The sequence below is a fragment of the Rhineura floridana genome, chromosome 8, assembly GCF_030035675.1.
Source record: "Rhineura floridana isolate rRhiFlo1 chromosome 8, rRhiFlo1.hap2, whole genome shotgun sequence".
NCBI classification, from domain to species: Eukaryota; Metazoa; Chordata; class Lepidosauria; order Squamata; family Rhineuridae; genus Rhineura; species Rhineura floridana.
In genome coordinates, this window is record NC_084487.1 from 50,745,104 (window position 1) to 50,761,076 (window position 15,973).

General features: G+C 41.4%; 2 protein-coding genes across 2 annotated transcripts in view; both read right to left on the reverse strand.

Moving 5' to 3' along the window:
• LOC133363417 (retinoic acid-induced protein 3-like) overlaps positions 1–7,538 on the reverse strand; it is a 29,575-nt gene extending 22,037 nt beyond the window's left edge. Inside the window, exon 1 of the mRNA XM_061582823.1 lies at positions 7,110–7,538. The gene's annotated coding sequence lies outside the window, so the exon portion shown is untranslated. The remainder of the gene's footprint in view (positions 1–7,109) is intronic.
• Positions 1–15,973, reverse strand: part of LOC133390557 (uncharacterized) — a 312,873-nt gene that overhangs the window by 211,584 nt on the left and 85,316 nt on the right. The gene's annotated exons all lie outside the window — the stretch shown is intronic.

Genomic DNA, 15,973 nt, shown 5'->3' on the forward strand with positions numbered 1-15,973 from the left:
CACCAGAAATTATCCCTGAGCCCTGTGAAGAAATAGTAAAGAAGCTTACCACTGTATTGTTCAGTGGGGTGGGGGACCTCTGGCCAGTGGAGACTGTTGGCTTCGATGTCAGTAGGGCAATGAATCCACTCTGAGCTTTAGTCTGTACTTTCAAGGAGCTGTTCATGGTGCTGAAGCCTATCCCCTAAAATAGGTTCAGCATCTTGGACAGCTCTTTAGAAGGTCAGACTAAAACCCGAGCAGATTCACTGCCCCACTGACATTGGAGCCACCAATCTCCACTGGCCAGAGGTCCCCCCCACCCCACTGAATAGGGTGGTAACTTTGGGAGGGGGAGATCCAGCCCCGTCTCCTGCACACTCCTTTTACGGTTAAAATACCACCACCACCCAGAGTGCTCCCAGGTTTAACTGTCGGACAGGCGTCTTGCCTGGCACAGTAGAGACACCAAACTGCCGTCCATCTACCATTTCCTTTTACAGACAGATAGATGAGAGTAGCCTTCTTTAATTATGCAATGATCTGAGTTTGTTGTTGTTATGTGCCTTCAAGTCAATTACAACTTATGGCAACCCTATGAATCAGTGACCTCCAATAGCATCTGTCATGAACCACCCTGTTCAATTCTTGTACGTTCAGGTCTGTGGCTTCCTTTATGGATCAATCCATCTCTTGTTTGGCCTTCCTCTTTTTCTACTCCCTTCTGTTTTTCCTAGCATTATTATCTTTTCTAGTGAATCATGTCTTCTCATTGTGTGTCCAAAGTATGATAACCTCAGTTTCATCATTTTAGCTTCTAGGGATAGTTCTGGTTTAATTTGTTCTATAAGCTGGTATAGCACACTGGGGAGGAGAGCCTGGCTGGGAGTCTAGAGCCTGTGAGTTCAAATCCCCTAACACCCAATTTTGTCCTTTTTGCAGTCCATGGTATGAGCAAAGCTCTCCTCCAACATCACATTTCAAAGGAGTTGATTTTTCTCTTATCTGCTTTTTTCTCTATCCAACTTTCATATCCATACACAGAGATCGGTAATATCATGGTCTGAATGATCCTGACTTTAGTGTTCAGTGATACATCTTTGCATTTGAGGACCTTTTCTAGCTCTCTCACAGCTGCCCTCCCCAGTTCTAGCCTTCTTCTGATTTCTTGACTATTGTCTCCATTTTGGTTAATGATTGTGCCAAGGTATTGATAATCCTTGACAAGTCGAATGTCCTCATTTTCAACTGTAAAGTTACATAACTCTTCTGTTGTCATTACTTTAGTCTTCTTGACATTCAGCTGCAGTCCTGCTTTTGTGCTCTCCTCTTTAACTTTCATCAGCATTCGTTTCAAATCATTATTGGTTTCTGCTAGTAGTACGGTATTGGCTGCATATCTTAAATTATTGATATTTCTCCCTCCAATTTTCACATCGCCTCCATCTTGGTCCAATTTGGCTTTCTGTATGATATGTTCTGCATATAGATTAAACAAATAGGGTGATAAAATACATCCCTGTCTCACACCCTTTCCGATTGGGAACCAATCAGTTTCTCCGTATTCTGTCCTTACAGTAGCCTCTTGTCCAGAGTATAGGTTGCGCATCAGGACAATCAGATACTGTGGCACCCCCATTTCTTTTAAAGCATTCCATAGTTTTTCATGATCTACACAATCAAAGGCTTTGCTGTAATCTATAAAGCACAGGGTGATTTCCTTCTGAAATTCCTTGGTCCGTTCCATTATAGTGTATGTTTGTGATGTGATCTCTGGTGCCTCTTCCCTTTCTAAATCCAGCTTGGACATTTGGCATTTCTTGCTCCATGTATGGCAAGAGCCATTGTTGTAGAATCTTGAGCATTACTTTACTTGCATAGGATATTAAGGCAATAGTTCAATAGTTACTGCATTCCCTGGGATCACCTTTCTTTGGAATTGGGATGTATATTGAACTCTTCCAGTCTGTGGGACTGTGTTTAGTTTTCCATATTTGTTCACTCAAAAGTTCCATTGATTTAAAGTACAGTCCTAACCATATTTACTCTAAGTAAGTCCTATTGAATTCAATGGAGTTTACTCCCAGGTATATGGGATTAGCATTGCAGCTTTACTCCCAAAAAGTGAATATAGGATTAAAGCTTTATATTGGGAAGGTTTGCAAACTAGGCTATGAATTAGACAAATAAACTGCCCTCTTCAACAGGCCAGGAAAATTTAAACTTATTTCACACAAATTTAAACTTATTTCACACAAATTTAAACTTATTTCATTTAAACTTATTTCACATAATTAGAAAAGTTTGACACATTGTAATGGCATCATAAGCTGCATGTATACTTTTTCAAATTTCTGGTCAGAAATTATTTGAAAGACAAAATGTATAATGTGCTTGTTTTGCAATCATAATTGAAATTGTTTACTGTGCCTACCAAGATCCTGCTGTGATATTCTGCTTGATTATTTTGCAGTAAGCCCACAGAGAAAACAGTGCTCTTGCTGCTACTGAAAGCTATAAACCTATTTGACTTGTGATGTACAGATAAGCAGGAAAAGGAAGTTATTTTCAGGACTTGCAATGGGTTCTAGCTATTGCCTGGAGGTCAACAAATCCCTCATCAATCACAACCCTGACTTCATTTATTGGCTAAAAACCTGAAAGAGCAGGGATTCAAGCAGCCTGCCATTAGCTCATTTAACAGAAGTTGCACAGGGGGCAGCTGACATTTTAATATATATATCTTGAACCAGACCACTTAGAAATTTAATTTTTTAAAAAAATGAAAACTAAGAGTCCAGAGATTGGGTTGACTCATCTGGAGACCTGGAGAATTCCCCAAAAAATCAGAATCTCTGGGTGAAAACCAGAATGTGGCAACCCTAGAACATAGCTACCTTTCCTGATACACTTTGGGAACATTCCAGAACAGTCTCTAGAGTACAACAGTGTTAATTGTTAATTACATATTAGGCCAATCTACAATTGATGCCATCCATACACTGATTTCATAGCACCTTGAAATAATACCATGTGGAGTAGCATTTCCCTCAGAAGGACTCTGAAATACAAGAGCAATAGATTTGAAAGGGCTTAACAAATGAGACCTGCAACAAAAAGATCCAGTGTGGAATGCTTCTGTTGGGGATTTCAGACACTCCATTTCATTCTCCCCATTTCTGCACCACCACCGCCAACAGTCCACCCACATTCCATGTCTTCTGAGCATGCTCTGTCTTCATTAGGCTATTTTTGGACCCTCCCCCACATATATTTTTTAAAATTTTGTACTTTGAGATTTCCCCATGCTTACTGATATCTCTGTCTTGTACAACGCTGGTGCAGTTTTGATTACACAAGCCATGCCACTCTCTCCCTGAAGATGGGGCATAGAGAGAATTAATATGGACGATACCACTCTCGCTAAGCAATGCTGGCAAGAACAAATGCAGTCAGCTAGAGGGCCCGCAGAATGGCAAGCAATACTTTCTAAGTATGATCTTTCCCCTTCCAAACTGATGGAATTAAGTAACATCGCTCTCCGTAATTGGATATTTGATTACAATGCAGCACAAGATCGAGCATCCATAGTGACGGCCCCCTTCTCAAGATGGTACCCCTGCTTTAAACTCAATCACTATATGTCAAATTATTTAGTAGCCATAGATATAGCCCCCATCAGAAGAGCTTTTTCAGCTCGCCGCTTTCAAGTTATGCCTACGGCCTACCTTGAAGGGCAATTTTGTAGTATACCAATGGCCCAGCGTCAATGCATCTATGGATATAAGGCCATTGAAGAGATTGCTCACTATTTACTCCACTGTCCACTTTATGCTGATCCTAGACAAAAAAATGTATCCCCTTTCCTCAACTTTTTAAGACATAGTTCTGACAGTGAGATGGTAAATATGTTTTTATCTGATGATTTTAATTTAATGACAATCGCTACTGCCAATTTCGCAGTGGTGGCTCAAAAACTAAGAAAAACCTTCGTAACAAAATTGGCCGATATGCCAATCCCTACACAAGATGTTTTAACTTTGGATATATCAATTGAATTCTAAAGTATGATTGAATCTTGTATATTCCATATACAACACATCCTAATTTATGCTATGTTATCCAATTCTAAATGTCTGTTTGTACTTTGCACATGGCTTATGGCTAAGTTGGCAATAAAGTTATATTCATAGAGAGAATGTTAAAAGTGATTCAGTGGGACTTACATCAAAGTAAAGATGTGCAGGATTGCACAGCATGTCACATACTTTCTGCTACTTAGTGAAGAGGTACGAATCATAGGGACATAGGACTATCAGACTATTGGTCCACCTAGCTCAGTATTGTCTATACCGACTCTCCAGGTTTTCAGGCAGGGGTGTCTCCCAGGCCAGCCTGGAGAATGTCAGGGATCGAACCTGGGACCTTCTGCATGCAAAGCAGATGTTCTACCACTGAACTATGACCCTGCCCCATAAATGACCCCTCTCTAGGTTGTTGCACTATTCATCAAGGTCCTTGTTAGTTTTTGCATGAGAAAGAGGGGTGGGATTCTGGGTGGCAAGATTAACTTTTTGCGGGAAGGGTCCATTTTCTCCTTCATTTGATCACTTTTGGAGGTCTGTGTCCCACCTCTACTATTTTTATTTTTTAAAATGCTGTTTTTTTAAAAAAAAAACACCAATAATATATAATTAAAAGGAAAACACAAACCTTGTGCTATGATTGTTTCCCAAATAAGTCTAGTTTATCATACATTTAAAAAGAAAGATCAGACCCTATGATAAGCCTTTAGATGTAGTGAAGATTTAGAAGGAAACTTGGAAACTGGGATGCCATAAATTGGTAAGAAACTGGATGAGAACTTATTTATTACATTTTTATCCCACTCTTCCTCCACAGAGCTAAAGGTGGTATACATGGTCACCCCTCCCCCATTTTATCCTCACAATAACTCTATGAGGTAGGTTACGCTGAGAGGTAGTAGCTGGCTCAAGGTCACTCACTAAGCTTCATAGCTGCAAGGGGATTTGTTCCTGGACCTCTCTATCCCTAATCCAGTACTCTAATCACTACACCACACTGGCCTCCTTGTCATGTCTTACTGTTGAACTGAACCTATATTTGAGATCTTTGAACTATTCCCAAATAATGAAGACAGGAGATCCAATCTCAGATATCAATTATCTCATCTAATTTGGCTCTTCCAGTAATATCCCCCCCCAGGGATTCCCACCCCATAAATTGTGTGAAAGACAGCACACAAAAAACCCACCAAAAATTAAGGTTGGGATCTGCAGAACCACACAACCAGTTCCACACACCCAACTCACATGGCAAACCACTGTTGAAACTGAGGGGGCTTCTCAAAGCAGTCTTCTCAAAGCAGGATCTGTTCAATAATTCCATGAGGAATGCCTAGAGTGGCTCTTTAGATCCTGGCCACAAATAATAATAATAATAATAATAATAATAATAATAATAATAATAATAATAAATACTTTTTATTATTATAGGGTGTTATCCAGTTAAGTCATACTCAGAGCAGATCCACTGAAATCAGTGCCCTAAATTAGTCAATCTACCCTGAGTATGACTTAATCAGATACCACCAATTATTATTCTTTAAACAAATTAACGGAGGATAAGGATATCAATGGTGACTACTCATGGTGGCTATGTCCAGGCAGCATGCTATCTCTATGCTATCTCCAGGCAGCAAAGCCCCTAAAACACCAGTTGCTGGCCTGTGCAGTTGTACTCATGTCCTGCTTGCAGTATTCACATAGACATCTGCTTAGCAGATGCTGGATTAGATAGACCTTTTGTCTGATTCATTGCATTCTTCTTATGTTTTTAATTTCACTTGTAAAGTTAAAAGAAGACAAACTTTGCCTGCAGTTCAGAAGCAAGACTGAAAGCACAGCCTAGCCCACAACATTATAGGAGGGTAAAGCTTCCATGGGATCATAAACAAGGAGTAGCATGCAAAGCTCATAAAGCATGTTACATAGGAACAACAAGGAATGATGTCTTAAGAAACAAAATGATAAGGAACATAAAGGTGTCAGAGTTATAGCCAGGGTAGGATCAGTCGGTCCACTTGGTGCACTGGTTTGCTCCACCTAAGAATCCACCCCCTCCCTTGCAAAAAAAAAACCCTGGCTAATTTAAGAAGTGGTCATTTCAGTAGAGAAAAATTCTTCTTAAAAATGGTAATGGAATGTTTACATTTTAAACCTTTCTATGTGCCTGTTTCTCCAAAGAGACTCAAAGCAGCAGCAATAAAAACAAAATAAAACAGACGCTATCCCTAAAAACACCCAATATGCATTCAAATCGTTAAGTGAACAATATCCAAACCTTTAAACAAATTTCAGCAGCATAAAAGGGACACAGAACTGAGTCAACAAAAATTGCCCAAAGGCCTTTTAAAAAAGTAAGACTTCCCCAATTGGCTGAAGCAGTACAGTGCTCAGGCATGACGGACCTTGCTCAGCAAAGTGTTCCACTGGGTAGGTGCCACAACAGAAAAGGCTCTATTGATGCCAGCTTTGCCTCTCAAGGTCAAGGGATTTGGAGCAGGACATCAGATGACGATTACTGTGTGAGGGGATAGACCGTGATTTTAGGTTGTTTTTAACTGTTTTTAATGATGTATTTTAAAACTAGTGTGACCTACCCTGGGACCTTTGGGTGAAGGGCAGGCAATAATAATAATAATAATAACAATAACAACAACAACAACAACATCATCATCAACAACAACAACAACAATAATAATAATTCCTATGGTACTTAGGTTAATTAAGGTAAATTATGTTTTTTAGATTAACTCTTGTAATAGTTATGAGACTGACAGCTTCCCTCCATGATATTGTTACCCTAACTGTGGTCTCTAGGAGAGGCAAAATCGATCAATGCTTAGAAGAGGCCATTCTTCCCAAAGTGGGAAGTGCTGTGTGTTCCCCCCAGCAGACATGTCTTGTGTCATAGGAAATCAAACTGGTGGCACAGTCCTGTTCATGCATGATGCCTGCCTGGCACAGATGCATGTAGAAGGCAACAGTTCTCCCCAGGAAGAGTTTGGACAAGGCTTTCACTCCCCTTTTCCACAGTTTATTTATTACCTTTTTGTTTCTTTTCTCCGAGGAGCTGAAGGTGATGTAAAGGCTCTCTTGTCCGCCTTTGTCTTCACAACAACCCTGTTAGGTAGATGAAGCTGGAAAATTGTGACTGGCCCAAGGTCATCCCCCGTGTGCTTTGTTGCCAAACAACAAATCCAGGATTTGCCAGTCAAAGTCCTGCACTTTTTACACTGCTGATCTTTTGTATACAAGTTCTCTCTCCCTCTCTCTTAAACGAGTACACACTCCCATGCCTCAAGGCTGGGTCTGTTACTAGCAAGGTTCTATTTATAGAGCGCTATATTGCTTTCCTACAAAGCTGGAGAGCTTGCGTTGTCCCTGGGACAGAAGCTGAACCAATGAAAAGTATGGCCTTTCCTTCTTAGTCCCAAACAGGATTTTTAGACCACATTTTATTTGTGGGCTCCTTGCCCACTCTTGAGGAGCTGACAGCCCATGGGCACATTCCTCCACTTGTTTGCTAAACAGAAGCAAAATGTATGGGTCACAAGCCATGCCCCAGGGAAGGATTTAATGAATGTTTAACCAGGAATTGGCTATCTGTGAGATGTGAAAAGCAAAGCCACAGTCTCCACCCAATTCAATACAAATGACGGACATAGTTGTGCAAGAGCTCTTGGCAAGTGCAGCTAGAGTGGAAAACAGTCAGAAAGGGAGGCGAGAAGAGAAGGGCACTGCCTGCCCTGTCAATGGGGCTCCCTGCATGGCATGATGCCACAACTCCAAAAGTAGGAACTGGCACTGGGCACAGATTAAAATTCTTTATTCTTGGCATCTCAGGGTTGTATTCAATTAAGTCCTACTCAGAGTAGGGCCATTAAAATTAATGAACCTAAGTTAGTCATGTTCATTAACTACAACTGGTCTACTCTGAGTAGGAGTAGTGTTGAATACCACCCTCAGCTTTCATTTTTAATAAATAATGGACAAGTTTCTAGTTATGGCTTCAAAGACAGAGTTGCCAATGCCAAGTCAGATCTCATAAAACCCAAGAGGAAACTGAACAGAATTCAGGGAAGGAATGGAAGGATCTGTTCATTTCAGTTCTTTCAGTTTCTCAGTTTTTTCAGTCATAAATTCAGTTATCCATATTTCTGCAGCAATTTGAGATTTATTTATTATTATTTTTTAAATCCACACAGAAGTTCTTCAGCTTTTTAGTGCAAATTTCTCCTAATAAACACATTTTTGTATGCAGGTTTGACTAATGTACACATTTCGCAAGCAATTTCTCCTAAAATAATGCATTTTTAATATTATTTTCACTATTGTATTCATTTGTTATGCGCAACGTCCCCAATGTATGCATTTTTGTCAATATTATTTGGATGAAGAATTGCATTGCAAGATTTGGCTAAGTGCACATTTCAAAGGATGGCTGCGTTTCGGTTCTCTCACTGTTCCGGAAAGTGCAAATTTGATAGATTCCATTCTAAATGTGAACTGAATTGAATTACTCCGCCATCCCTAAGTCAGGGCACTACCGAGTGATAACAAATAGCTCTTCTAGTATACTGAGCTGCAAGAACTGTTGCAGTTCTTCAAATCATGGAAATTGCCTAGATCAGCTTTATTCAGTTATATTTTGGAACAGATCCGTCCTTGGTAGCGCAGTTAGGAAATTTTAGATTCTGGACTTAATGATGACATGGGAGCCCTCCCCCCCTTTTAGATGGCAATGTGTATTACCTCACCCGCTTCAAAGTGCAGTCGACCAGTCCTGCTGCTCCCAAATCCTGCTTCAGGTGCACCACTCTCCATCCTGCTCCTTGACCCCCTCTTGCCATCATCTGCCCCTCATAGGTCATAGGAAGCTGCCTTATACCACATCAAATTATTTGCCCATCTAGCCCAGATTTGTCTTCCCTGGCTCTTTTGCCTCACCTACGGCTACCTAATCCCTTTACCTGAAAGTGCCAGAGACTGAACCTGGAGTTTTCTGGGCATAGACCATGTACACTACTGCCAACTTATGCCTCTTCCCCTCACAACAAGGTGTCTGTTGTTTAATCTTTCAAGAGCCTTAATCATATACTCAAACTGAATATGTTTGCCATCACTACCCACAGCCTAGTTACAGGGCCATCCCTGCCACGATGCAGGTGAGGCCACTGTCCTAAGTGGCAGATGCTGGGGTGCAGCATCTCCTGGACCCACTAAAGCCATTCACCTCTGTTGGAAAAGAGAGCAGTGGAGGCCATATGACCTGTCCCGAGGCCCCCAAACAAGACTCCTGCCTCAGGTGTACTGGAGGACATTAACTTGCTACCAAGTAAGTGTCAGCTGCCAGTCTTTTCCATTTCTGTATGTAGAATGAGGAGGGTGCACTATCCTGGCCTTCATCTCAGGCAACAAAATGTCTTGGGCCAGCCCTGCCTATTTTCCTGCATAACAGCCTGAAATTCATGTAAGCTCTCAGATTTTAAAATGCAAATGTTAGCAGCTCTGTACAAATTGTATGACAAAATGCTTCAAAGTGTGTGCTTTACCAAATATTTCAGTGGTTGTAGAGTCCCAAGTTTCTGTTTTTTCATAGAAAATCTGTTTTGTTCCCTACAGCCCCCATCTGTGAAAACTGAATCTTACTACCAAAATCCAGGTTCCTTTGGCTTGAGGCCATTTGCCTAGGTTCAGATGGCCTCAGTTCCATTTGTTGCAGTTCAGCAAACTGCAAAATGGTTGAAACGCATAGAACTGGTATAATTCCAACCAGACTTTCCAGGACAATTCATTCCAGGACAATCCATTCATTCATCCCCAGTAGAAATGCTCAATTCATGGCCATGGTAATGGCAATGGGGATAGTAATGTTCAGCCATATCCCTTTTTGGCACCCAAAACCAGAAGTCAAGAAGCTGCACCAGTTATTTCAACTGAAAGGAGAATATTTTCTGTATTGCTTTGAATCTTATATACTAATAGTGAATTCATTCTCTGAGTATGGATCCTTACATAGCCAAAATATCACCCTCCATGTACAAGGCAAAGGTGTTAGCAGTCTCGAGAAAGCAAAGGTTTTGCAGAAGTACACAAACTCTTGGGGGGGGGACTGAGGGGGAACCCCAAAACAGCTCAGTGAGGACTGAGCATGCTCATTGAGTGTGGAATGCTAACAGACTGTGGGAGGGGGATACAAAACCAGACCAGGAAGGAGGAATGTAATAGAAAAACTTGGAAAAGGGCAGCAAACATAAGAACTCACACTGCAGCAGTTAGTTACAGATCTGACTTTCACCTTTCCCAATGCAGAAAACGTCAACATCACTTGCCTTTGTGATGGCTGCAACATGCTGAACTGAGTTCTTCAGTTATTCTAGAATCTTTATGAAACAGTAATAATTAATTCACTATCGAAAAGGTTGTGGAACGGACATCATTTCCTCCTGTGTGCCAACAGTGAGATCTCTCAGTTTCCTGACACTCAGGTCAACTTCGGTGATTAATATCACCCATGAGAGCTGTTCAACATGAGTTAAAATGGATGAGAAATGACTGGGAGAAACTATACATGATCTCTGTCACAGATCTCTCATCTCTAATTGCTAGGCTTCTTTTGACAAGTGGCTGTGCTGGGAACTGGGAGTTCTAGAAAACACATGGCAAAAGAGTGAAAGAGATGACAGGCACATCAAGAGATTAGGAAGGTGAATAGGCATCCTTCTTCAAGCTGCTAACCTGGCTCTGATCACTCATCATCCTAATCAGCTACCAGAAAATGTAGCAAAGCTGGTATTTTTCTTGATGCATCAAATCATACCAGCCATACCCTAACTGGATCGTGTGCATGCACGCACATGTGCGTACATACACACAAGGGGTGATGGGAGATAATCTGATCCAGCAACTGAGAAGGCACACCTCAGCCTGTTTTTAACATTGTTTCTCCACAGCTGACTGTCAGGTTAGCTCGTACAGATTCTCAGTGGCAACCTCACTTCTGTGGAATTTGCTTCCAAGACAGATCAAACAAGCGGTCCCCGTCCCTAAAAATGTTCAAGTGGGTTTTGAAGACATCTGTCCTCTGCCATTTTTATGGAGTGGTTTAAAGTGGGCTGCTGATGTCACTGTGCTGTTTTATTCTGTTTACATTGTGTCTTACAGGCTGTACTGGGCATACATGTTTTTATGTGATGGCTAATTTTAAGGCTTTGTGTTTTTTCGCAGTTTAAAATTTTAAATTGCTTTGTGTTATTGTAATACTCCTAAATCCTAAATAAATAACAAATAAATTTCAGAAAAGCTTGCCCCTGATTTTTCCCCTTGTTCCATTATCTATTTAGTTACAATATTTATATCCCATATCTACCATCATTCAAGGTTAAGACTGGGGGGAAAGTTAACAAACCAGGATCCTAAAATGCCTTCTGTTTAAAGAGTTGTTTGGGTGGTAATGGGGAATAGTCTCCAAAGAGAATACATGTTAGGATTTGTGTGGCACTTGGGCTTGTCAAAGTGTGTACCATTATCATCCCTTCCTCCCAAAGGGAGCCCAGGTTGGCAAGACTGGAGTCAGAGGCAACTTCTTGGGGGATGGTTACTCTAAAGTCCGTTATAGAGTGTCCTGGGAGGTTCTGGCTTCTGAATATTACCATTTCTGATGTCAGAGTTGTATCCATTATTTTGTTTTGCACAGAGACTGTCCTGTTTGTCCCATGCAAACCACAGAAGGGTATTGCTGGCAGATAATGGCATAAATCACATTGGAAGATGAGCAGGTAAATGAACCCCTGATGTTGTGGATGATCTTATTAGGTCCTGTAACAGTGTTGCCAGAGCAGACACGGGGACAGGGTTGGCATTTATCAAAGTACTTCTTCAGTCCTGGACCATGCTGCAAGACCAGCATGTGGAAGCTCCTTCAGGAACCTGGAAGCTACTCATGAGGCAGCAGGAATACTTTCAGTAGCTCATCAAATGGTGCAGCACTCTTATGTGGAGGATTTCCATTAAAAACAACAGCCACAACAAATCTAGCTACAGGACAGGAAAAGGATTCATGCCACATAGCAGCCTTTACTACCGTGGTACCCTCCAGATGATTTTGACTCCAACTTCCATCAGTCCCCTGGCTGGGGCTGATGGGAGTTGAAGTCCAGCACAACTGAAGGGCACCAGGTTGGCCAAGGCTGCAATAGGGAGAACCATGTGATGAGCAAATGCAGAAACAAGAGGGCTGTTTCAAATATAACCCCCCTAGTGGTGATCACTTTTTAAAAAATTATTCAGAGTGGAGAAACTGGCCTCACCATCTGCCTTCCACTTAGCTCTTCCCACCCATGACCTGATCAGAAGAGCTTCTGCCCTTGTCATCATCCCCCACAGTATCAGGTAGACTGATAACAAGCATCTTTCTTAAGGAGGAGCTAAAATGGACCTCACACTCTTCACGGAAATGATTGCTCTTACTGAGAGGCCAGACAAGGTTCTGATAACTGAAAACACAGGAAAGCTTCCCACTGTTGACAACAATGGCGAGCACTCAGTCAAGCCCTGCCTGATGCAGGGAACAGATCTGGCCAAGACTCTCTCTTCCATTGATTTTGTTCAGCTTGTTGTGAATGTCAATGGTACTGTTGCTCCTATCAACAGAATCACACTTCCAATAATAAAAGGATTGCAGGGAGGTATTTGAAATGCTTGGGTGATCACTTGATGGATGATGTCTGCTGCTGGCACTGTGGAATGGATGAGGGGAGAGAGACTCTGTTTGTCACCAGGGGAGGCTATTTCCACCTGCCTTGCCCTGGAAGCCTTCAAACGCAGCTTCTTTCAGAAGACTTTCTGGCCCTTTGGGTTGAGCTATGGGGGTTCAAGGGATGGAAGAGACTTTTGTATCAGCTTGGGGGTTAGTTTTTAAATATTTTTGCTTTGGCTTTGTTGTTGAGCTTTATGCTCATTCATGCTTTGATGTATATATATATATATATTTCTTAATGTAGTGATTATACTTTTTATTTGTTGTGCTATTGCATTTGGACTATTTGTGTGAACCGCTTTGAGCACATGTGTATTTGTGGAAAATGCGGTATATAAATAAATTTATTAATAATTATTATAACACATGTATCAGGCCTTCAGACTTTCTCCTCCATTCTAAGAATGTTGGAGAATTCTGACAACAACACAGGAGGATGTTCACTCATATGTCCCATGTCTGGAATGGAAATCAATCTAGCACACACGATCAGAATTCACGGTTGTTTCTAGTCTGCAAATAATACACAAAGTTACATAATTGAACACTCCCCTCCCCCCAATTTGCATTATGTTTCTTTTGTATTCAAATGACTGGTGTGGAATAACGTAATAACACAATTAATAATGTAAAATGTTACCACAGCAGACAGCAAGATGAATAACATAGCTTTTGTTAGAAGCCAAACTGCAGCAGAATAGAAACAGTGCTGGATGTGACAAACATCGGGCAGAAGGGAAATCGATGCCTTCTTAGATCCCTCCTCCACCCTCCACACAATGAGCAACAGCTTGCAAGAAAAACTTCCTGCTATCGGAAAAGGGGTCCTGCAGCAAATGACATCCAAAAATATAAGAGGAAGGTGCTTTCCAATGAGTTAGAGCAGCAGTCTACCTAACCCACTTCTGCGCCAGAGACTCAAGGCTGAAGTCTTTCCAAACTACCACACAGAGATCCTTTTGCTGGAGATGCCAGGAATCAGAGTCTTTACATGTACAAAGTGTGTGCTTCTGCCATAGAACTATGTTCTCTCAGCCTCAAGATACTCTTCCTGCCCTTTTGGTAGCATTCAAAACTCCAAAACCAAAAACAGAAGGAGTTACTAGGTGAGCAAGACCACACACTTTAAATGAAAGGATTTTTTTTATTTTTGGTACTCAAGTATCGCTTTAACAAGATGCAAGTTTTTTTTACTACTTTGCTGCAGCCAAGGAAAAGGTGAAATGGTTCAGGTGGGACTAACTACCATTTGGCTCATCTTCTCTTAGAACTATGTTGCCAGTGCCCATTCTACCTGGTTGTTAGACATACGGCAAAATTTGGTACTTGAATCTGCTTGTTGTCCTCTCCCCTCCTCATTCCTTTTGTGTTATGCCTTCCAGATTATAAACCTGAAGGCAATGTCATTTTGTAATCTTGGTACAGTGCCTAATAATAACAATGAAACATATCCTTTTTGCTCATTATATGAAACCAGCATGGCTACAAACTTTCCATCCTAGTACAGGTGACCAAGCAAGCCTTCTGCGACAGGAGAAAGAAACATGCAAGAAACTGCCATCTACACACTGCATAACCATGAAAAAGAGATGAACCGTGAAGTGTTGCTAAACGGTTAACTGACATATTTGCATGAATATGGTCTGTTTGTTTTGTCTCATGTTCTTTGACTTAAAGGATACCATGAAACTCAAAAGAATTGGATGTTGATTTGTTCTAATTGTTAGGATAACAACTACAGAAGTGTATATGAGGAATTGGATTGCTTCTGCTTCAAGATTTTATTTCTGTTTGCCCCCTCTGCTCATCAATTTTGCCTTGTCAACAGTAACATGCAGGCACCCTTTCTGGAATTGTTTCACAATCTTCCTTGGGCCTAAAAGAAAAAGTGAGCTCTCTCCTTGCTCTTATAAAAGGCTGTTTGCACTTTGTGATGCTCTGTTGTGACTCCTGCGTTTTGGTTTTGGTTTGTATGTACCCAACATTAGGAATACTCAGAGTAGACCCACTGAAATTTACAACTAACTTGGGTACATTAACTTCAGTGGGTTTACTCTGAGTAAAACTTAGTCACTACAACCCTTTATCATTGGATATTGTATTTAAAAACAGTTTAGGGATCCGAGTCAGCTCAAACTGAGAAGTCATACTGGAATCAGAGATAGCCTATTGGTATGTATTCTTGAAAATAATTTGATTTACAGTACAATCCTATGCATGTTTAATCAGAAGTAAGTCCCCACTGTAGTCTGTGGGAGTTATGCTGAACACACTCCGTAGTGTATGTGCATATAGGATGGCAGCCTGAAATAGAAAAATAACAGACTATAAAAATATAGGCCGGGGTGAGGCAACTGACCTTTTTTGGCCCAAGAGCCACATCCACATGCTGGGTCTGCATGGCAATGGTTGCTGTGGCCACCAGGCACAGATACACAGACATATTGCCTCCACGCAAGCTGATTTGTGCAGTTCATCAGCTGGGGGAGGAGTTTTCACCCCCCTCTCTGCTCATCAAATGATTGATTTCCATCCTCATCAGGGTGCTGTGCTCCACCCACCCCAAAACCTTTTTCCACTTTAATTTTTTTTTTGTTCTTTTTGTCTCTGCTGCCAAAATCAGTTAGGTCTTGGAAGGGGGGGCAATCAGACCTTCAAACTGGGGGCAGCCTCCCCCCATGTAGACCCCAAACTAGCTGTACTAGCAGACAGTAACTAACTAGCAGCTCCAAATGCAGACACAGAGGCTCCTGGGACAGCCACTTCAACAGGGCTTGCACACATGTTAAGATGCAAATGGAAACATCTAAATCCACACTGGCCTGGTTCAAATTACATTTGTTACATTACAACTGAAGAAGCCTCAAGATCGCATCTCCCACACCTTCCCCTCTGCCACAGCTGCGTTCCCATTTTCACTTAACTGCAGTTTATCGTCATAGCTGCACCCTAAATTATGATGAACCATAGCTAAAATTAAGGACAAGAATAAGGAATCTGAGGCCTCCAGATGCTATTGGATTATAGCTTTCATCATCCAAGCTTTGGCTATGCTGAATGAATGGGGCTGCTATGAGTTAAAGTCCAACATCATCTGGAGGGCCATAGGTTCCCCATCCCCGGTTCAAGGAAACAAGCCAACTTTATAAAA